General features: G+C 50.7%; 1 long non-coding RNA gene across 2 annotated transcripts; it reads right to left on the minus strand.

Moving 5' to 3' along the window:
* Positions 1-20183: 20183 nt before the first annotated feature.
* On the minus strand, positions 20184-23306 carry LOC123331810. 2 transcript variants are annotated; one of them, XR_006548601.1, is made up of 4 exons: positions 23068-23306; positions 22083-22189; positions 21477-21665; positions 20184-20761 (listed from the first exon to the last, which is right to left on the minus strand). It is a non-coding gene; the product is annotated as an uncharacterized LOC123331810 (long non-coding RNA). The 2 variants fall into 2 exon arrangements; XR_006548602.2 differs by having other exon boundaries at positions 21477-21581; positions 23068-23305.
* Positions 23307-23813: the final 507 nt, after the last annotated feature.

Below are 23813 nucleotides of genomic sequence, written 5' to 3' on the forward strand. Positions count from 1 at the left end.
AGGGCATGGACATCCTCGGGAACATTATTTTGTCCACCACACAGGGGACCAGGAGGTGGACATCCTTCAGTTCAGTTCAGTCAATCACTTGTGTCCGACTCTTTGCGACCCCACGAATTGCAGCACACCACGCTTCCTGTCCATCACCAACTCCCAGAGCTTGCTCAAACTCACGTCCATCGAGTCAGTGATGTCATCCAACCATCTCATCCTCTGTCGTCCCCTTCTCTTCCTGCCTTCAATCTTTCCCAGCATCAAGGTCTTTTCCAATGAGTCAGCTCTTCACATCAGGTAGCCAAAGGATTGGAGTTTCAGCTTCAGCACCAGTCCTTCCAATGAATATTCAGGACTGATTTCCTTTAGGATTGACTGGTTTGATCTCCTTGCAATCTCAGGGACTCTCAAGAGTCTTCTCCAATACCACAGTTCAGAAGCATCAATTCTTCAGCACTCAGTTTTCTTTATAGTCCAACTCTCACATCCATACATGACCACTGGAAAAACTAGCTTTGACTAGATGGACCTTTGTTGGTAAGGTAATGCCTCTGCTTTTTAATGTGCTATCTAGGTTGGTCACAACTTTTCTTTGAAGGAGCAAGTGGCTTTTAATTTCATGGCTGCAGTCACCATCTGCAGTGATTTTGGAGCTCAAGAAACGAAAAGTCTCTCACTTCTTCCATTGTTTCCCCATCTATTTTCCATGAAGTGATGGGACTGGATGCCATGATCTTAGTTTTCTGAATGTTGAGCTTTAAGTCAACTTTTTTACTCTCTTTCACTTTCATCAAGATTCTCTTAGTTCTTCCTCGCGTTCTGCCATAAGGGTGGTGTCATCTGCATATCTGAGGTTATTGATATTTCTCCCGGCAATCTTGATTCCAGTTTGTGCTTCATCCAGCCCGGCATCCTTGGGGACATTATTCTGACCACCACATGGGAAAGCAGACCTTCCAAGTCTACCTGTGAGGCTCATAAAACTTTGCCCGCTGACCTCCCCCAAACCCATCCCCAAACCAAACCAAACCCCTTCATATACCAAGTTTAGTTAGGGCTGCAACTCTCCAAGGCTGCTCCTTTTTTGAGTGATGAGCAGAAAACCTTCGGGCACTTTTCAAAAAAGTCAGAAACGTATTAATTTTTCAGAGACTCATGAGTCTGAAATGGCTGGTCCAATTTGCTTCACACGTCTTAGCCCTAGATGAAGCTGGAAGCTTTTTGGCTAAGGGAGGTATTTCGTCAGAGTCAGGAGGTTGGGTGAGGGTCTGAGTGCCAAGGACTGGGAACAGAGGCAGGTGTCTGTCCTTATAATGAGCTGCTACCGTCTCCCCGGGGCCGGGTGGACGGAACTGTGATGCCTGCCGGGGGCGTCTAAGGAGAGGTGGTCCCCACTCATGCTTCCTCAGGAGAAGATGGAGGGGGTGAGAGATGTGGGGGCTTTCTCCATCTTTTCCAAAGCCTGTCCACTTTATCGTATGAAACCTCATCTCTGGGAGGAAAGGGGATTCTCAGATGATGCGTGAAAATGAGCAGATTTTAAAACCAGTTTTGGGCAAAGGATGCTAGGTGGAGGGGTGGGGTGGGGGTTGGTGGGATGAGGAAGTGCCCTGGGGGACCTGATTACTGTGATTTTGTGATCCCAGCGGGGCGGGTGATTGGAGAAATATTCATGCCCCAAACCACCCATCACCTTTGGGGATGCTCTCTGAGCCTCTTTTATACCCTGCTGTATGTGCCAAATAATTGATGCTTTTGAACTGCAGGGTTGGAGAAGACTCTTGACAGTCCCTTGGACTGTGAGGAGATCCAACCAGTCCATCCTAAAGGAGATCAGTCCTGAATATTCATTGGAAGGACTGATGCTGAAGCTCTAATATTTTGGCCAGCTGATGAGAAGAGCTGACTCATTGGAAAAGACCCTGATGCTGGGAAAGATTGAGGGCAGGAGAAGGGGACAACAGAGGATGAGATGGTTGGATGGCATCACTGACTCAATGGAGATGAGTTTGAGTAAACTCTGGGAGTTGATGATGGACAGGGAGGCCTGGCGTGCTGTAGTCCATGGGTCACAAACAGTTGGACATGACTGACTGAACTGAACTATACACAGGGTGGTCTCCGAGCTTCTTTTATATCTTGCTGTTTGCATGACTGAGGACAGGAGGGGAAGGGGACGACAGAGGATGCGATGGTTGGATGGCATCACCGACTCAGTGGAGGTGGGTTTGGGTGAACTCCGGGAGTTGGTGATAGACAGGGAGGCCTGCTGTGCTGCGGTTCTTGGGGTTGCAAAAGTTGGACACAACTGAGCAACTGAACTGAACTGAACTGTATACATGCTGGGCTTCCTTCGTGGCTCAGCTGGTAAAGAATCCGCCTGCAATGTGGGAGACCTGGGTTCAATCCCTGGGTTGGAAAGGTGCCCTGGAGAAGGGAAAGGCTCCCCACTGCAGTATTCTGGCCTGGAGAATTCCATGGACTGTATTAGTGTATGGGGTCACGAAGAGTCAGCCAGGACTGAGCGACTTCAGAAAAAAATGCACACCGTACCCACTATGAATTTATTTATTTTTGGCACCATTAACATCACAGCAGGCAATCCCTAACTTTAGACCTGAAGGGGATTTTGTTTCTCACCACCTACCTACCCACCACCCTCCCCACCCCTGGTGAGGAGCCCGAGCACCCCTGTATCTCAGACTGTATCTCAGACTCAGGACTTCCCTGGTGGTCCAGTGGTTAAGAGTGGACCTGCCAGTGCAGGAGACACAGGATCCCACAGGCCGCAGAGCAGTTAGGCCTGTGCACAACAAGTTCTGAGCCTGTGCTCACAAGCCTGGGAGCTGCAACCGCTGAAGCCCGCGTGCCCTGGAGCCCGAGCTCCACAGCAGAGAAGCCACCGCAGTGAGAAGCCCGTGCACCCCAACCAGAGAATAGTCCCCACTGACCACAACCAGAGAAAGCCAGCGAGCAACAGTAAAGACCCCCTGCAGCCAAAAACACAACTAATGATGAAAAAAACAGAACAGGCCCTTTGTGGCTGGTCAGGGGGGCTGCCAATGACCCAGTGGACGTGGACCAAACCCCGCTCCCATCACTCAGAACTAGTGATATCGTTTGGGATGGTGTGGGTTTCCAACTCCTATAGCCTCAATGAGACTCAAGTGCGCCCAGTCCAGAGAAGGGGTGTGAAGTGACTAGAAATGGAGGAGTGATGGGACATCCCTGGGGGTCCAGTGGCTATACTCCGCACTCCTGACACATGGGACCCGGGTTCGATCCCTGCTTGGGGAACTAGATTCCACATGTCTCAGCTAACACTTGGCACAGCCAAAGAAATTTTTTTATTTTTAAGTGCTGGAATGAAAATGTTGTGCATGTAATCACAGCCCCTAAGAAATCTGGATGTTAGCAGGGTCTCTTGGTTTGCCTGAGCTGAAAGAGGGTCCCCAGCCTACACTCTGGGACCCCAGAGAGAAGGATCATCAGCCCACTAGACGGGAGAGTGGCTCCCAGCAAGGTGGGACATTATTCTGTCTACCACATGGGGACCAGAATGTGGCCATCCTCAGGGAAATTATTCTGTCCACCACACGGGGTCAGGACCTGGACATCTCTGGGGATGTTATTCTGCCACTCCGGTACTAATCAGGTCCTTGTTGTTGATGTTTCTCTTAGACCCCATTTCCTTCACCTCCGAATTGCCCCCAAGGGCACCGCCACCATTCAGTTAGGATTCTGAGAAAACAAACAAGTTGCCTTCTAAATTCTTGGCCAGGCTCCTCTCAGTCACTTCTGTATGGTGTAAAGTCAGAACATTTAACTTAGAAAATAGTAGAAGGATGCAATTCTGACATGAGTGGCTACTGAGTCTGTTCAGTTCATCAACCCTTGTTCTCTGTGTCCACACAGAGCGGGCTGTAGAAACCCTCCCGGAACCACGGTGTCTCTCAACGGGAGGACAGTCTGGGGGGAAAGGCATGGGACTGCTCAGTGGGGAGTGACCAGGACTGAGTCACGGGGCCCTGACACCAAGGTCTGAGGGGTTCTGGTCTTGTGTGATGCTCAGGTGGACATCACCTGCCCTGTGGTCCAGCGAGGCCAACCAGTCTCCACCTGTGACACGAAGCATCGCTCTTCCCGTCAAGGTTGCCCACGTGCCGGCAAACGCTGTTCGGGGCTGTGCCTGGAAGGACTGTCAGAGACCCTGTGCAGAGGAGACAGCGGTGTGACGAGAGCTCCTCTCGTTCACTGCGGACGTTTTGAATCAGCGGATACGGTTAATAAACAGCCAGCCGGTGCTTACCACATGCCTGCCACGGTTTTGACATACCCACTCGCTTCACGCCCGTTAATTGTCACATTTTGCAGTGAAGGGAACAGAACGTGACAAACGCCGAGTTTGTAAGAACGGTGACATGTTTTAAGTGTTCCCATTTGCATAACGACTGTTAACAGAAAGCAACCCCGTTCACGTGAACACGTGAGGCAGAGCGTCCGTGTTGTTCGCCAGGCGTTTTCTGGGTTCATGAGCTGTTTCTCTCGTGGGGCAGCAGGGGGTCTGGTCCCACGGTGCTAACCCGACACGGTCTGTCTGGCTGGCCTATTGCTGGGATGCTCTGTGTGGTGTCTTCTGGGGATTCTGTCACAAGGTCACATCTGTGGTCCTTCACGACCGTGAGTCTGTCTCCAGGTCACGGCCAACCCCCTTGGACAGGTCTGATGAGAACGCCCACAGTTGAGCGAACTCTCAGAGGCTTGAACGTTCAGGTCTAGAAGATTCAGGCTGCAGGAACCACTGGGACCCCTCCCGCTCGTGGTGACTGGAGATTTAGGTGACAGGCAGTGGGAGACCTCTTGTGCACACGTGGGGTCCCAGGGAGAACTCAGTTACTCAGTTTAAAAAAGTGAGATGAAGGGAATGAGCGTGCAGAGCACGTGGTCCATCCCAGCTGGTTGACCACTGTACTTCTCGTTACGCCTTGAAGACCTGGGGTTGATGGTATGGACGGTCTGTTTCCTTCAACCCCCAAGGACTGTACTGGGAATTTTCAAAAGCAAACACATGGCCAGTCAACAAAGCGCCAAGGACAGCTGGCACGTCATGCCACCTGCCTCGTTTGTCTACACTGGGGGAAGGCAGAGGAACATGGCGGACAAAGGCCACGTGTGGCTCAGAGGTGCACAGCGGGGCTGAATGGATCCATCAAACCCGCATCTGTATTCCACTTCTTTGAATGGTGTGGACAGAACTGCTCTGATTTTACGCAACTCGGATATTTTACGTTGGCTAAAAACTTTGGGGTGAATGTGTTTCTGGCTAAGGGAAAAATCTTTTGTGCCCCAAAGATGCTGGCTCGCTCTCAAAGAATATTTTTCAATTTTGACACTTTTTGTTTTGGAAGGGTGAAGTTATTCTGCATGCATGCATTCTAAGACTTCAGTCGTATCCGACTCTTTGTGACCCCATGGACTGTAGCCCTCCAGGCTCCTCTGTCCATGGGATTCTCCAGGCAAGAACACTGGAGTGGGTTGCCATGCCCTCCTTCAGGGAAGCTTCCCAACCCAGGGATGAAACCCAGGTCTCCTATGTCTCCTGCATTGGCAGGTGGGTTCTTTACAGCTAATGCCACCTGGAAAGCCTGGGCATTCTATCCTATCACTAAATTCAGTGAATCATGTCATAGGTCAATTCTGTGCTGAGGTAACCTAGATGTCCTTTAGAACCACTGCTGGGGGGCTTAAGGCTCAGAGGGGCAGTGGGTAGAGTCCTGGCCCCTCTCCTTCATTCTGTATTTCTCTCATCCCCTTTACTATTTCCAAGTAAATTTCACTTCATCAAAGAGTCCCTCCACCTTGAAATGCTTGAAAACCATCCAGCTTAAGAACTGTACTACGGGTCGATGAGTCAGTTTATCCACAATGGAAAAGCTACTCAATTCTTACCAGGTACAGGGCGTTCCTTAAAATTCTGTGATTTGTGTTGCGGTCATAAAGAATCTGCCTGCCAATGCAGGAGATGCAAGAGATGTGGGTTTGATCCCTGGGTGGGGAAGATCCCCTGGAGAAGGACTTGGCAACCCACTCCAGTAGTCTTGCCTGGAGAATCCCATGGACAGAGGATCCTGGCAGGTACAGTTCATGGGGTCATAAAGAGTTGGACACGACTGAGCACTCACGCGCGCACACACACACGCCACGGGGCTAGCCCTACCAGACCACGTGGTACAAGCTGGATATGTTTGAATGAATAGAACCAACCCCACCCAGAATCTTTGAAAAGCTTCTTTAGTGACTCACGGTCGCATATGGGCTCTTGGTCACTTCCTCTGAGGCCCTGCAGGTCAGTCAGACTGCTCCTTCGGATTTCCCTTCCGTTTTAACAGGATATTCAGAGAATTTTATTGTTCAGTGGCTCAGTTGTGTCTGACTCTTTGCAACTCCATGGACTGCAGCACTCCAGGCCTCCCTGTCTATCACCAGCTCCCAGAGTTTACTCACACTGATGTCCATTGAGTTGGTGATGCCATCCAACCATCTCACCCTCTGTCGTCCCCTTCTCCTCCTGCCTTCAATCTTTCCCAGCATCAGGGTCTTTTCCAATGAGTCAGTTCTTCGCATTATGTGGCCAAAGTATTGGAGTTACAGCTTCAACATCAGTCTTTCCAATGAATATTGAGGACTGATTTCCTTTAAGATGGACTGCTTTGATTTCCTTGCAGTCCAAGGGACTCTCAAGACTCTTGTCCAGGACCAGTTCGAAAGCATCAATTCTTTGGCGATTTCAGAGAATGTCATGAGGGAAATAGATAACAGATCATCTGATACGTGCAACAAAGATGAGGTAGATGACCAGAGGGCTCCATCTTTGCACAGGGTGGTTGTGGAAAGCTTCTCAACCTCATGACACTTCAGGTGGGACGTAAGTGAGAAGGAACCTGGCTCCATCCCCACATTAATGCCAATTGTATCATTGGACATGGGTCCTTGGGACCTTGGGAGATTATTATTATTTTTTATTAAAGATTTTAAACTGTAGACCATTGTAAGGTCTTTATTGAATTTGTTATTATATTGCTTCTGGCCCCCGAGGCATGTGGGATCGATCAAAGCCACACCCCTTGCATTGCAAGGCCAAGTCTTAACCACTGGACTGCCATGGAAGTCTTGAAAGATTGTTTTAAATGGGCCTTGAGCATGATAAATAATAGCACATCGTCCACTCACATGTTCGTTCCATTCATCGCTTTTGCAAACGGCTTGGCAGGATTACCAGACTAATGGCCCTGATTTCGATACTCAGGGTGCCAACCTGAGTAGATCAAATGCATGACAATCAACGGCATTTTCTTCTTGGCATGTGCCCTCCAAGGACCTCCATGTGACACGTGTTCAACCAGGAGTGGCTCTGTGCTTCCATGAGCAGGCCCGCAGAGCTCAAATCACTCCTGTAGACACAAGACTCTCTCAGCGATGCCGAAAGCTTCTGCTGGTCCATTGAGTCCCTCTGGGCACAGGTTCCTTAAATAATCATGCTCAGAGCTCAGTGGGACATGGAAGAAGATGCTGTTTCCAGCCCCATTTTCCATACAAGGAAAGGCTGCCGACGAGTGCAAGACGGTGAAACGGGATTCACGCCGGGTGTGTGTGGTCCAGTGTGCCGTCACTGAGCACACAAGCTTGTGCCCTCTTTGTGTTCATCTCCTTCTTAGAGAGTCCTCTGCACATCCAGTGTCTGGTAACCAGGAAGTTCCTCTTTGTAGCTGACCCGAGTCCCTCATGCTTTGAAGGCTTGTCTGTGCTCAGTTTCATCAGTCGTGTCTGACTCTGTGACCCCATGGACTGCAGCCCGCCAGGCTCTTCCGTCCATGGGATTCTCCAGGCCAGGATACTGGAGTGGGTTGCCATTTCTTTCGGCAATATGTATTCATCTCTGGTTTATCCTTTGAGCTCCTCTCAGGTTTCTGCACCTGCCTCTGATTCTTCCTCACAGTTTCTGCCCACCTCCTGCGGCCCCTGACTGCAGGAGCCTATGAGGGCGGTTCTCTGCGGCTCCCACTACAGTTCACAAAGCGCGGAGACAGTAGAATTACCAGACTAGCATCCTGCAACCTCGGTCAGGCACTCTCAGTTCTGGTGCAAAGACTCATGAAAAGAAAAAACCCACTTCTTTTTATGTGGAAGAATTCAGTCTAGGGATTCAGCCAGCAGAGGACTCTGTGGGTATAGATATAACTTTAGAAAAATTCCACATGCATTCACAGAGCAGGGCCTGACTGTTCTTGGAGAGAACCAGCCCTTTCAGATTCCTGGGATGTTGGGAAACAGGAAGTCCTTCAAGGCTGTACCGGACAGGGGAGACTGTGTTCCCACATGGCCCATCTGACCACGTCAGGGGGCAAGCTAGGTTGTTGTCATGGTGGCGTGGGGAGATCCCAGCATGTGGTGGCTGGAGACCAGGGATGCTGTTCCCCACCCCTCAGGGTCCAGGACGCCCCACATCAGAGAGAAGTCCAGCTCTGGATGTCAGTGATTCTGAGAAAGCCTGACCAGGCATGAGACAGCCTGTCTAATTATCTGTCTCTCTGTCTATCCATCCACCCATCAAATCTATCCATCCATCCATCATATCATCTATCTATCCATTCATCCTTCATATCTATCCATCCATCCATCCATCCTTCCATCATATCATCTATCTATCCATCTATCCATCATATCTGTCTATTTATCCACCCATCTATCCATCCATCCATCATATATGTCTATTAATCCATCCATCTGTCTATCCATCCATCCATCATATCTATCCATCCATCCATCCATCTTTCCATCATATCATCTATCTATCCATCCATCCATTATATCTATCTATCCATCCACCCATCCATCATATACATCCATCTATCTATTTATCTGTCCACCCATCATATCTGTCTATCCATCCATCCATCATATCTATCCATTCATCCATCAAATCTATCCATCCATCCATGATATCTATAATCTATCTTTCCATCTATCTATGTACCCATCCATCCATCTATCTATCCATATACCTATTTGTTTATTTATCTATTATCTATTTGTTTATTATTATCCATCCATCCAACCATCAAATCCATCCATCCATCATATCTATTATCTATCTATCTATCCATCCATCTAATATCTATCATCTATCTAATATCTATCTATCATCTATCTTCTATATCTATAATCTATCCATGCCTCTACCCATCTGTCCATCCATCCATCATCTCTCTCCACCCATTTGGCCATTCTTCCATCCATCTATCCATCACTCTTTTCATCCATCTACCCATCCATATCTATCCATCTATCGTCTACCCATCCAGATCATTTTATAGATTAGGAACCAGGGATCCAAACATGATGGATCTGGTTTGTGGCCAAAGCAGCCAGTCAGTCTCTCTCGTCTCAGCCCCTCTGAGAGGCCGCCCTGTGTCCTGGTGGGTGAGTGAGGACATGTGTGATGATGGGAATGTGGATGGGAACGAGACAGCGTGTCTGTCTCACCAAGTCCAGCTCTTACCTTCGCTTCTCCTCGGCTGAGAGGCGTCAGAAGATTGTTTCCTGTGTCACGCCTGCCGCACAGGGGGCCCTGGCCGTGCCCCTCTGCGGCCCGACGGTGCCGTTTGTGGTGGGGATGCCTGGGACCAGAGTTTCTGCTTGGAACCAGGATTCGAAGCTGAAAACCACTCAGATGTGGTAAAGACACATGCTCCCCCCCAAAATGCTGTGCTTTTTTCATTGTTTCAAAGCTTTATTTTTAACTGGAGGATAATTGCTTTACAATACTGTTAGTTTCTGCTATACAAAAACATGAACCAGCCACATATATACACATGTCTCCTCCCGCTTGAGCTTCCGTCCCACCCTTCCCCTCATCCCCCGCTCTGGGTCATCACAGAGCCCGAGCTGAGCCCCCTGGGTTGCACAGCGGCTTCGCACTTGCCGTCTGTTTCACACAGGGTGGTGTGCATCTGTCTTTGCTACTGTCTCAGTTCCTCCCACCCGCTCCTTCCCCCAGATCCTGGGTTTGAGAATATCTCAAAGGAGGGAGCCTGCTGGCTTTGCTGGGGAAAGATGAAAAATACACTTTTAGGAAAATAGGGTGGAGAAATCATTGTTGTAACTTTTATATGAATATCAATCAATTAATGGTCAATGTGGATAACATCACTACTTTTTATTAATACAATTAATGCCATATACTATAGTAATCTATTGTAATTATAGAATTATAATAGATAAATATAATAGATTACTTTGCCAGCAAATGTCCATCTAGTCAAGGCTATGGTTTTTCCAGTAGTCGTGTATGGATGTGAGAGTTGGACCATAAAGAAAGCTGAGCTCCGAAGAATTGATGCTTTTGAACTGTTGTGTTGGAGAAGACTCTTGAGAGTCCCTTGGTCTGCAGGAGATCCAACCAGTCCGTCCTAAAGGAAATCAGTCCTGAATATTTATTCATGGAAGGCCTGATGCTGAAGCTGAAACTCCAATACTTTGGCCACCTGATGCAAAGAGCTGACTCATTTGAAAAGACCCTGATGCTGGGAAAGATTGAAGGCAGGAGGAGAAGGGGACAACAGAGGATGAGATGGTTGGATGGCATCACCGACTCAATGGACATGAGTTTGAGCAAGCTCTGGGAGCTGGTGATGGACAGGGAGGCCTGGCATGCTGCAGTCCATGGGGTAGCAGAGTCGGACACGCCTGAGAGACTGAACTGAACTGAATAGATTATAAATTATATAATACATATAACTATGTATAGCACTCTTAGTCACACAGTCATGTCTGACTCTTTGTGACCCCATGGACTCTAGCCCGCCCAGGATCCACTGTCCATGGGATTCTCCAGGCAAAAATACTGGACTGAGTTGCCATTCCCTTTTCCAGGGGATCTTCCCAACCCAGGGATCGAATCCATGTCTCATGCATTGCAGGCAAATTCCTTACTGCTGAGCCACCAGGGAAGCCCATAATTATATGTAGTATATAATTAATTAGGATCAAACCTGTGTCCCCTGCATCGGCAGGTGGATTCTTAACCACTGGACCACCAGGGAAGTCTGTCTCATTGCATTTTGAAAAAAAAAAAAATCTAGGCGATTCTAATTTTTAAGTTCATAAAGACTGCATTATTGCAGCATAGGGGTACAACACCCACCGCATTTGCAGCTCTGTTCTTTCTGGAAATCAGTGCTGTTGGGGCTTCTCTGGGTGGCAGCCACGTGAAGATCTTTCTGGTTACTTCCTGAGACAGCAAGCTGTCTGATTTTGGTGGCAGATGGCTAGAGCCAAGCGTCCCATTCATTAGAAACACGCTGGGGCTTCGAGCCAGAGGCGGGGAGGCAGGAGCGGGGTGACTGACGCTCTGGGGTCCAGAGGTTAGAAGCACGCCCACCCCCACCGCCCCCGCCAGTCTTTGCTCGATCTCAGGAATCCTTCGTTTTGCTTGACAACCCGGACGGCGGCGGGGCCTGTCTGCTACTGCAGGACGCCTGGCATTGCTCCACCGAAAACACTGCTAATTTGCTTATGTTCTTGCCTCCTGGGAAGGGGGTGTCAGGACACACACGGGTTTTCCGTGCCGCCCAAGTCGCCGGCAAGTGGTGGGGGGCGGTGTGCACCTGGTCCCACAGACCCCGGCCCGGAGACAGGTCCAGCTGCCACTCACAGAGGCTTCTTTTCCCCCGAGTGGTACCCGCAAGGCGGGCTGCCGGGCAACCTGCCGAACGTGCAGGGTCTGGTTACAACTCCTCACATCAGGGGGCTGCTGCAGACATGGGTGACAGGCTAAACAAGCACGGATCGCCCCTTTTGATTCCCATGGTGAGGCTGAAGCAGGCTCGGGTGTGTGCATCCCTGTGTTGCTCCTGGTGTGTCCACGGGGCAGGGTGGTCTCTCTGCAGATGACTTGCTTCAGATTGCACCGTTCCCTGCTTCCACAAAATACCCAGGACTCCTTTCTCCACTGGACCCGCGTGTCAGTTTTATTAAGAGCTTCTGATGATATATGTAAACCCGTATGTTTGGATTCCTGTAATTCCTTCACGGATGTCTATATATGGGCTTCCCAGGTGGCTCAGTGGTAGAGAACCTGCCTGCCAACGCAGGAGACGTAAGAGACATGGGTTCGATCCCTGGATCAGGAAGATCCCCTGGAGGAGCAATGGCAACCCACTCCAGGCTTCTTGCCTGGAGAATCCCATGGAGAGAGGAGCCTGGCGGGCTACAGTCTGTGGGGTTGTAGAGAGTCGGACACAACTGAAGCAACACGGCATGCATGAATGTCTATGTGTATCTGCATTCATCTATCATATATCTATGCATCATCAATTTATCAATCATGTATCAGCTGTTCATCTATCTGCCATCTTTGTTACCTATGCATCCATCTACATGTTTATGTATATCTGTACGTGCGTGCTCCATTCTTCAGTTGTGTCCAACTACCTGTGACCCCATGGGCTGCAGCCCATCAGGCTCCTCTGTCCATAGGACTCTCCAGGCAAGAAGACTGGAGTGGGTTGCCGTGCCCTCCTCCAGGGGATCTTCCCAACCCAGGGATCAAACCAGCGCCTCTTACGTCTCCTGCACTGGCAGGCGTGTTCTGTACCACTAGGTCCACCTGGGAAGCCCATGTACATCTGAGGCAGCGAAAGTCATTCAGTCGTGTCCAGCTCTTTGTGACCCCATGGACTGTACCAATCCATGGGATTCTCCAGGCCAGAATCCTGGAGTGGGTAGCTGTTCCCTTCTCCAGGGGATCTTCCCAATCCACGGATCAAACCCAGGTCTTCCACATTGCAGGTGGATTCGTTACCAGCTGAGCCACCTGGGAAGCCCATGTATATCCTATATATCTTTTAATCATCTATTTCTTATCCATCTCTCTATCACAGGTCGATCCATCCATCAATCTAGTCATTTCTTCCTCTCTGTCATCTGCGTATTATCTACCTGTCTGCATCTATCTCTGTATCTATTAACATGTATGTATCAATCATCTATCCATATGTCATCTGTCTGCTATCTCTCCCTATCTCTGTATCTACCTACTACCTATGTATCATATTCACTGACCCGTCCGCCTGCCTACCCTCCATCCGTCTGTCCACACATTACACCCTCTATCTATCATTTATCTGCCTATTATTCATGTTTGTCTGTCTATCTGTCTGTCTGTCTACCCATCATCTTTCTCTCTCTCTGTCCAGTTACAGGCAAAGTAGAATCACTTGGTTCTTGCATTGGGTTGTTATGAACCAGCTTCTGGCATCGCAAACCTTTGGATAGCCTGATGGAGGTAGAGTCTTTCGGGGTCCCTTTCTGCCCCAGGACTATGGTTCACGTGGGTCTGGCCTGGCGCCAGGCATGTGTCCCATGGATGGGGGCATGGGGAGCCCAGTTCACCCCTGGCGCTCCTCTCAGATGCCTGTTGGGGATGGATGGTACAGAGAGACCTGGGTGGGGGCTGTTTGGGGAAGTCACTGCTGGGGCCGTAGTTCTCCCAGAGTGGCTGAGTGGTAATTCCAGCAGGACCTGGGGCTGGAGACGCTGCTGCTAGGTCCCGTGGAGGTGTCTAGCTGGCTCTGATGACGTCCCAGTGGCGGACGTCCTGTCCGCTCCATCCTCGCTGGCCCCTGCATGGGGACCCCAGGAGCCGGTGTCCCTGCCCATCCCAGGAGGAGATTTCCAGACGACCTCTCATCTGGGCAAGAGAGGGAGCGACCGGCTCCGCCGTACGCTGGGCACCAGGCTTGGGGGCTGGGATCCCGCCTGCAAGAGGGGCCGGTCACATCTCTGTGCGTGCGGGGATGAGCCATTTGGTAGTCCTAAGTACAGGGCGAGCTAACATTACAGACTTATTTGGGATTTAAGGCTTTAGTTAAATATGCCCCTCAAAAAAGTTTTCTGACTTTTTCTGATACGCGACTTTTGCTATCAGGGTATTTAATAAGGCCGGGCGAGGCAGCACTGGGGAAGGAAGCTGTTGCCGTGTCAATTACACGGGGCTGAGCCTCTGCGCGCATCATTATTCTTGGATGTCTCTAATTTACATCTAAATGTACTGACTAATTTTGATCCAATCATGTCAAAAGTGATAGGTACTGTGTGGGAGGAGATGACAGGAGCACCAGCAGAAATTGCCACGGTGAGCACCCCTCAGGGCGATGATTTAATGCCCGAGTCAGCCAGGGCTGTCAGGAGAACCGGCCACATTATGACACATTATGCCGCCGATGGACCTGCACGGCCAGGCTGGTGGGGAGGTGGGGGGCGGGGGGTGGGGGAGGCTCATGGCTTCGCCCTGGCATGGGCCCCCCCACCCCGCTCCCTGCCCCGAGTGCCTCCTCCCCCGGCCGCCCAGGTCCCAGCGCATCCCTCGTTCCCCTGACACTCATTTCCTGGGGGTGGAAGTCGGGCTGCAAGCTCCCTCATTCCCTTGAGTGACGGCGGTGGGGCTGGCGGGCAGCTCCGTGGATGGTGAAGGCTCCCCGTCGTGCTCAGCGACCCCCCCACCCACCACACGTCATTCACATCCTTTCCCCACAAACTTTGTGGCAGGTGTTTGCAGAAAAGGGCGGCCTCACTGCTCCCACCGGGGCCAGTGTGTGTGTGTGTGTGAATCTGGGTGTGTCTGTGTATCTGGGCTGGTGCACCTGTGTGTGCACGGTGTGTGCATGGAGTGTCTGTGTATATGAGTCTGTACGCGGCTCCCTGCCAGTGTGCTTCTGTGTGCCTGTGTGTCCATGGTGTGTGCACGGTGTGTCTGCATATACAAGTGTGTACACAGGTCTCTGCAAGTGTGCCTGTGTGTGCATGACAGTGTGTGCATCACTCTCTGTGTGTGTCACCTGTGTAGGTTTGTGCATGTGCGTGTCTGTGCGTGCCTATATCTGTGTGTATCAGTCTGCACATGTGTCTGTGCGTGCACTTCTGTGTGCCTGTGTAAACCTGTGTTTCTGTGTATATGAGTGTCATCTGTATATGTGTATTTGTGTGTGTTTGTGCATATGAATGTGTGTGTCTCTTTCATGTCTGCATCTTTCTGTGTGTGTATGTGTGTCTGTGTGTGCCTGTGTGCGTGTGTGTCCATGTATCTTTGTGAATGTGCGTGTATGTGTATGTGTCTGTCTTTGCAGGTACGTTTGTGTGTATGACTCTGTGTGTGCCTGCGTGTCCGCATATGTCTGTGTGTATATATGGCTGTGTGCCCATGTGTTTGTATATGTCTGTGTGTGTATATGACGGTGTGTCTGTGTAGATATATCTGTGTGTGTATACGACTGTATGTCTGTGTGTGTATGTGACTATGTGTCTGCATATGCCTGTGCATTTATATGACTGTGTGTTTGTGTGCCTGTGTGCATGTGTGTCTGTGTCTGTGCATGTGTGTGTGTGTGTCTCTGTGTTTGCATGTATGTCTGTGTGTGTGACTGTGTGTCTCTGTGTGCCTCTATTTGTATATGACTGTGTATCTGTGTGTGCCTGTGTGTGTATAAGGCTGTGTATGTATGCCTGTGTGTCTGTGTTTGCAAGTATGTCTGTGGTCTGTCTGTGTCTCTTTGTATATGACTGAGTGTCTGTGTGTGCTTGTGTATATGACCGTGTGTACATATCTGTGTGTATATGACTGTGTATCTGCGTGTGCCTGTGTGTGTATAAGACTGTGTATGTATGCCTGTGTGTCTGTGTTTGCAAGTATGTCTGTGGTCTCTCTGTGTCTCTTTGTATATGACTGAGTGTCTGTGTGTGCTTGTGTATATGACCGTGTGTACATATCTGTGTGTATATGACTGTGTATCTGCGTGTGCCTGTGTGTGTATAAGACTGTGTATGTATACCTGTGTGTCTGTGTCTGTGCATGTGTGTGTGTGTGTCTCTGTGTTTGCATGTATGTCTGTGTGTGTGACTGTGTGTCTCTGTGTGCCTCTATCTGTATATGACTGTGTATGTGCGTGTGCCCGTGTGCATGTGTGTCTGTGTATGACGTCAGGTGTCTGTACACACGTTGGCCTGTGTGTGTCAGCTGCCCATCCTCAGGACCCCCTTCCCTGAAGAAAACTGCAGACCCCGTCTGCATACAGATGACAAACTCCCCTCACCCAGCTCAGCCCGTCCCCGGAGCCCTCTCCCCTCTTAGCTGGAGGGGATTTGCCTGTCAAAAGTGAGTGCCTGTGTGGCAGGAAATGTTTATTTTTGTACCTGCTCTCTTAATTCCTTTCTGGGAAGAGGAGATGAGTTACGGGGAGTGACACCCAGCGGTTTATGGCACTTGTGGCCGGCACCCGTCAGCGTGGCGGTCAGACGGCCGTGTCGGGGCCACCCCAGACAGCTCTGTGGTGGTTCGCATACCCTCTGCACCCCGAGAACATGCCCGCGGTTAATTACCCTCTGCACCCCGAGAACATGCCCACGGTTAATTACCCTCTGCACCCCGAGAACATGCCCGCGGTTAATTACCCTCTGCACCCCGAGAACATGCCCGCGGTTAATTACCCTCTGCACCCCGAGAACATGCCCACGGTTAATTACCGCGTGTGGCCTGACAGTTCTGCCGTGGGCCAGCTGCTTTCGGGAGCAGCACTGGTTTGGGGGTACCACCTGCTTCTCCTCTGGGTTCATGGACTGGTGGCAGGTGGGTGGGGATAGGGGAGGTCTCCTGGTCCTCACTGGTCACGTGTCTGTGCATGCTACGTCGCTTCAGTCATGTCTGACTCTTTGCTGCCCCATGGACTGTAGCCCACCAGGCTCCTCTGTCCATGGGATTCTCCAGGCAAGAATACTGAAGTGGGTTGCCATTCCCTTCTCCAGGGATCTTCCCAACCCAGGGATTGAACCCACGTATCCTACATTCGCAGGTGGATTCTTTACCACTAGCGCCACCTAGGAAGCCCCACTGATCATGATTATGGTTTTATTTTATTTTTGTAGCGCTATATCTCAGAACTACATCTCAGGCATTTTCCTTACAAAAGCCCCACTTCCTCATTTATGATGCCCGATGCTACCGAAGGTACAAATGGCCATTAGAAATATGTAGAAACAATAAATAAAAAATGAGCGAGAAAATAAAAATGATATTAAGTTGCAGGGTTACGTGGTGGGCAGCGGTGAAAATGCAAAACTGCCGTGGAAATGCTAAAGATGGACCAAAACATCACACTGACTGCGAACTTTCTTCCGAGGGACCTTCTCCAGTGAGATAGAATCCACTGTCCTCCTTCTGACAACAGCCAAGTTCTGCTGTTCATGGCTCAAGCTCAGGAATGTTCACAGTTGGCGACAAATGGCACCCCAGACCATGACGGCAACTCTGAGGACACCTCGCACATCCCGCAGCAGGGCTGCAAACGCTGTCCCATCACCTGCTTTGGTACGGCCCACCCACGGGCTAAGAATGGTTCTACGTGGTTTGAAGCAGGTTTACTGAGATATAATTTACAGAGCTGCGCAACCATCGTGGCGGTCAGCTTCTGCATCTCCAGGAGAAATCTACACCCTTTATCTGTCACCTCCTACCCTCCACAACTGCAGCCCTGAACAGTGCTAACCGACTTCCTGTCTTGACTGCATCGTATGACACTGCATATCTAATGTACATACAGTCACCTAATGTGGGTTTCACATCTTTCAATGGCTGATCACAAATCGAAAGAAAAGCATTTTCTGATCCCTTAAAATCATATGCAATTAAAAATTTAAGGTACAATTTTATGGGTGCACATTAATATACAGTCTATGACTTTTTTTGGCCAACAAAGGTCTGCCATCAAATTTATCGTTTTTCCAGTAGTCATGTATGGATATGAGAGTTGGAACATGAAGAAGGCTGAGTGCTGAAGAATTGATGCTTTTGAACTGTGGTGCTGTTGAGAGTCCCTTGGACTGCAAGGAGACCAAATCAATCAATCCTAAAGGAAATCAACTCTGAATATTTACTGGGAGGACTGATGCTAAAGATGAAGTTCCAATACATTGGCTACCTGATTCGAAGAGCTGACTTCTTGGAAAAGAGCTTGATGCTGGGAAAGATTGAGGGAAGAAGAGGGCGACAGAGGATGGGATGGTTGGATGGCATCACCAACTCAATGGACACGAGTTTGAACAAGCTCTGGGAGTTGGTGATGGATGGGGAGGCCTGGCATACTGCAGTCCATGGGGTCACAAAAAGTCGGACCCAACTGAGCAACTGACCCACGACATGACTGCTTCTGTGCTACAAAGACAGAGCGCGGCAGTGGGGTTTCACCCTGGCCCTGGAAACCCACGTCGAAAGCCCACTTTGCAGAAGGAAAAGACTGCTTTGGCCAGGCATCACAGTGACCACTTGAGTAGGGGCTCCTGTGCACCCGTCAGTAAGAGTACCTTGTGTCTCCACCAACCAAGCACTGCAAACTGGGGGCTTACACTATGCAAATCCACCCTCCCCGAGTCCTGAGGACCAGACATCTGAGGTCGGGGGTCCCAGGGCTGGGCTCCTGCAGAGGCTGCAGAGAAGGGTCCTTCCTGCCTCTTCCAGCTTCTGGGGGCTCCGGGCATCCGTCCCTGGGCTGGTGGCCGCCTCCCTCCCGTCTCTGGCTCCGTCTCCACGTGGCTTCTCCACTGTGTCTCCCCTCTTCTGTGTCTTACAAGGACCTGTCATGGGGATTAGGGTCACCCTCATCTCAGGCCCTTCACTTCAGCACACCCGCAATGGCCTTATTTCCGGACAAGGTCTTATCCAGAGGTTCTGGCGGTCACGACGTGTGTGCGGGGGGCACCATTTACCCAGCACGTGGTGCCTCTCGGAAAGTCAGTTTCTCCCTAAATCTGGGGAGACGGCCACGGTGGCTGCCCCGCCTCCGTCCAGCCATCTGGGCTCCCTGCGAAACCCAGACACACCGCAGCTCTGACGGACTGGGCTCACTCGCGGCCGCAACAGAAGGAATGGAAACCACCGTGAAAATTACAGCAAGGGCATCAGAGGAGACAGCCAGCACCGCCAGCCGCAGGGCGATGATGAGAGCCACCACCGCCGCGACCACGGCACACTCAGCGGCCGCGGCACAGAGCCACGCGCACCAGCAGCCCTCTGCACACGGACCCCGGGTCCCGCGGCCTAGGCTCTGCATCCCAGGGCGTGCACAGCGATGAGCCCCCGCCCCTCCACCCTGCTCTCGCCGCCGCCACGTCAATGCACGTGAGTTTCAGTTTATTATTTTTTGTTTAATAAAGCACAGCTGTCTGCAAACCACCAGTGTTATGAAATGTGACAAAAGTGTGGCCCCGTGGAGCCCATCTGTTTACTCATCTCAGGGCTCCCGTCGTCACCCTGCGTGAACCACCCTGTAGGAAACAGGGGTGGCAGAGGACCACTCTCGCTCGCTGCTTTTGCCCCGTCCATGTTAATTTGGATGGCCGGCCTCCCTGGGGAAGGTCTCCGAGCTGGTTGCGTGCGTGCATGCAAAGTCGCTTCAGTCGTGTCCAACTCTTTCACAACCCTGTGGACTGTAGCCCCTCCAGGCTCCTCTGTCCATGGGGTTCTCCAGGCAAGAACACTGGAGTGGGTTGCCATTTCCTCCTCCAGTGGATCTTCCCAACCCAGGGATCGAACCCACCTCTAACCCGCAACTCCTGCCTTAGCAGTCAGATTCTTTACCACTGAGCCACCAGGGAAGCTCCTCCCGGCAGGTTAAGACCGCCTGAAATGGGAACTTTTCCCTAGCGATTGGAGAAAAGTCTGTAAAACATTGCTTCTCCTCTGGACTCGGTTTTCAGAAGCTTCCACATCCCAAATGAAGGTCCAGTTTTCCTGGAAAGATGGGGTCCAGTTTTGCTTGAAAGACCAAGCTATTCCCCGGTTCTGATGACTAGCTCTGTCTTCCAGGAATTCTCTGGGATGCTTTGAGGGATTAGCATTAGAACAGATACATGACCACATGTTAAAGAGACGACCAGTGCGACTTTCCTGCGTGAAGCAGGGCACCCAAAGCCACTGCTCTGGGACCACCTAGGGGGATAGGGTGGGGCGAGAGTGGGAGGAGGGTTCAAGTTGGGGAGGACACGTACACCTTTGGCTGATTCATGCTGACTTATGGAAGAAAGCATCACCATATTGTAATGCAATTATTGCAATTAAAATAAATACACTCAATTAAAAAATAGCAAAAAAGAATGAAGTCTTTATTGGATTTGTTACAGTAACACTTCTTCTTCATGTTTTCATGTTTCTGGCCGGGAGGCATGTGGGGTCTTAGCTCTGTGGCCAGGGATGGAACCCATAACCCCTTGCATTGGAAAGCAAAGTCCTGACCACTGGTCCGCCAGGGAAGTCCCCCATCCAGGAGTTGTAAACCCAACTCTCAAAGCAATAAGGCATTTCCGGGGCCACCCAGACCTGCGACCAGTGGGAGGTGGCTTCTGTCAGGCGGTCGGAGGATCAGAGAAAAAACATCGTGGTGCAATTCCCAGAACTGCCTTCATCTTTCTAGCAGAGCTTCCGGGAAAATAAAATAAAAAAAAAACACTTCTTTTCCCAGTAGGCACTGTAGGTGAGTCTCATCATGAGAAAGCGTTGGCGATCAAGTCCCAGATTTTTTTTTTAAAGCAAATTAATCAGGGAGTGCTTATTCCCACCGCAGGAAGATGAAACGCGAGATCCTTTGAGGTACCAACAGTCCTGGCAAACTGTCTCTGCTTTAAAACGTACATCCCCATCATTTTAAAAACAATTTACGCTGACCTATATGCAGGAGATATGATGGAACGGAACAGGAAAAGTCATAATTAAAAATATAGGTGAACAAATTGGGGCAGAGGGAAAAGGAGGGCAGGGAAGACGGGACAGAGAGAGAGCTGATGGTTGTACGTGTCGGAGGCTGGGGTTTTCCAGCAAAAGATGCTGAGGTTTGGGAGCTCAGGGTGCGAGGTGTTAATTAGGGATCCCTGGAAAATCCCCAATGCTGGGAAAGACTGAAGGCAGGAGGACAAGGGGAGGACAGAGGATGAGATGGCTGGATAGCATCACCGACTCGATGGACATGAGTTTGGGTGAACTCCAGGAGTTGGTGATAGACAGGGAGGCCTGGCGTGCTGCAGTCCACGGGGGCGCAGAGAGTCGGACACGACTGAGCAACTGAACAGCAGCACCTCCATTATGGAGGTGCCCAATGGACCCTGAACAGGGAAACCCTTTCCAGCAACATGAACAGGGAAGTCCTCTCCTAGCTCTGAACACAGAGACGTGAGGTCGCCTGAACCTCCTGGTCCCTGGAGCCTGAATCCTGAGCCTCCAGGCATTTCTTATCCATTCAGATGCTCACGCTGCCCAGGGTTGCCTTGGAACCAGGAGGTTGTAAAGACTGAGAGACCACAGCGATTCACTAGAATCTTTCGATTTAGGTCACTGCCCTGCCCGGTGGGTGGAAAGCACCCCGCTCTTCATTCACCTGGCCTACCTGTTTAGCAGAACCAGCGTGGAACCACGGCATCCACCAAAGACTTCAGCGATGGGTGAGGTCGGCCTCGAAAGTGACGTTCCTTACGTGTTGGCTCTCAGGCTGCTTTCAGGGTGGAAAGCTACAGTTCAGTTATTAACAACTGCAAATACAGTCTCTTCTAGCAGCAAATGAGACGAATGTGGTCATCTGCTCCAGGCATATCAATGCAGACACACAGATGCATGAGAAACAGATACACACAGACCTGTAAACACACACACAGTGCAGGCTAAACATGGACACAGACAGCGTACAGACACACAGATGCAGTAAGAAATACAGACACACAGGTATGTAAGCACACAGATGCATGCTAAACATGGACACAGACAGACCCACAGACACACAGCTGCAGTAATAAATACACACAGAGGTATGTAAGCACACACACACACAAGTGTATGATAAACATGGACACAGACAGACCTACACACACACAGATGTAGTAATAAATATAGACACACAGGGACATACGCGCACACACACACACACACACACACACACAGATGCGTTATAAACAGGGACACACGCACTTCCCTGGCGGCTCAGTGGTAAAGAATCTACCTGCCAAAGCAGGAGACACGAGTTCGATCCCCGGTCCGGCAAGATCTCACCAGCTGAGTCACAGAGCGTTGGACGTGCCTGAGGGACGGACACTTCCACTTTCAGAGCTGTAAATACAGACACACAAAGATGCAGGGACAAACAGACACCCATAAGCAACACAGACTCATATACATATCCAGACGCACGCGGGCAGCCACACATGTTCCTGGACACACACAGACACACACACAGCACCAGGGACCACCCTGTTGCCAAGGCGCAACACGGTGGAACCTTGTGCTTACAAGGCAGTGGTCCCCAACCTTTTTGGCACCGGGGGTTGGTTTCACGGAAGATAATGCTTCCCCGGAGCGGGGTTGGGGGGGGGTGTCAGAACGACTGAAGCACCTTCCATTCATCGTGCACTTTATTACCGTTATTATCGCAGCAGCTGCACCTCAGATCCTCGGGCGTTAGAGCCCAGACGTTGGGGACCCCGTGTCCCAAGGAGATGAGTATTCGCTAAGGAGCCTGGACTCTGCCTGTGGTCTGGGGTGACTTGCAAGTGACCGAGGCACTCAGCATCTCCTGCAGGGACTTCCTCACCCAGGGAAGGAAACCGCTCTCTGTGTTTCCTGGTGTTCCAGGAACCAGGAGGGCACAGGGCACACAGCACGTGCTCAGCTCTGTCTGCAGGAAGCCAAGCTCGTGCGCCAACAGGAAACCCAAACCGGCTCCTTTGAGGCTGAGCAAACTCCAGGCAACACCAGCGCAAGCCAGTAAAGCACTGAGCCACCGTGAAATGATTCTTTCAAACGGTGGTGGTGGGGACGACTCTCGAGAGGCCCGTGGACAGCAAGGAGATCAAACCAGTCGTTCCTAAAGTAAGTGAACCCTAAATATTCGTTGGAAGGACTGATGCTGATGCTGAAGCTCCAGGAGGGAGCAACCATAGGGTCCACACGACCCCCTCCTCGTAGAACTTAGGGAACGCTTGACTTACTGTTTATCCTCAAGGGATGAACAGCCACAGGAAGAGATGAAGGCGAGATCCAGGAGGGTCCCCAGTGCAGCAGCTTCTGTCTCCGTGGAGTCTGGGGGCAACACGCTCCCAGCTTGTGGGTGGGCTCCCCAACCCTTGATGCTCCCTGAACCATGGCGCTTCCATTAGGGAAGACTGAGTAAATCCCTGGCCGTCTGTAGCAACTCAATCCACGGCCCCTCTGCCCTCCATGGAGGCTGCCCTTCATGGGGGTGGGATGAAAAGGACCAACCCTCTAACCACGTGGTTGGTTCCTCCGGCAACCAGCCCCCACCTCCCAGAGCCTCCTCATTAGCATAAGCCCAGGTGCGGTCGGGCCTGTTCTGAGTAACCAAGATGCTCATCTCACCTGCATCACTCAGCAAGCTCCTGGGGCTTCCCTGGTGGTCCAGCGGTTAGCACCCCATGCTTCCAGTACCTTGGATACAGGTCTGATTCCTGGTCAGGGAAGTATGATTCCCATATGCCGCTTTGTGAGGCCAAAGAAAAGAAAAAGAAAAGAAAGATGTTTAACTGATGGACACATCATTCACTCAAACCAATTGCAGCAGAGGGGGAAAAACCTTTCCTGTACTCTCTTATGTTTCAACCTGAGGGCTGCAAATTAAAGTGACAAAAAAGATTAACTAGAGAAAAGGCTTGTTTCAGATGCACATAAGGCCTTCCCGAAAAGAAGGTTTTTAACCCTAAGGAAGCCCAGACTTGTG

Source organism: Bubalus bubalis, chromosome X (assembly GCF_019923935.1).
Source record: "Bubalus bubalis isolate 160015118507 breed Murrah chromosome X, NDDB_SH_1, whole genome shotgun sequence".
Taxonomy (NCBI): domain Eukaryota; kingdom Metazoa; phylum Chordata; class Mammalia; order Artiodactyla; family Bovidae; genus Bubalus; species Bubalus bubalis.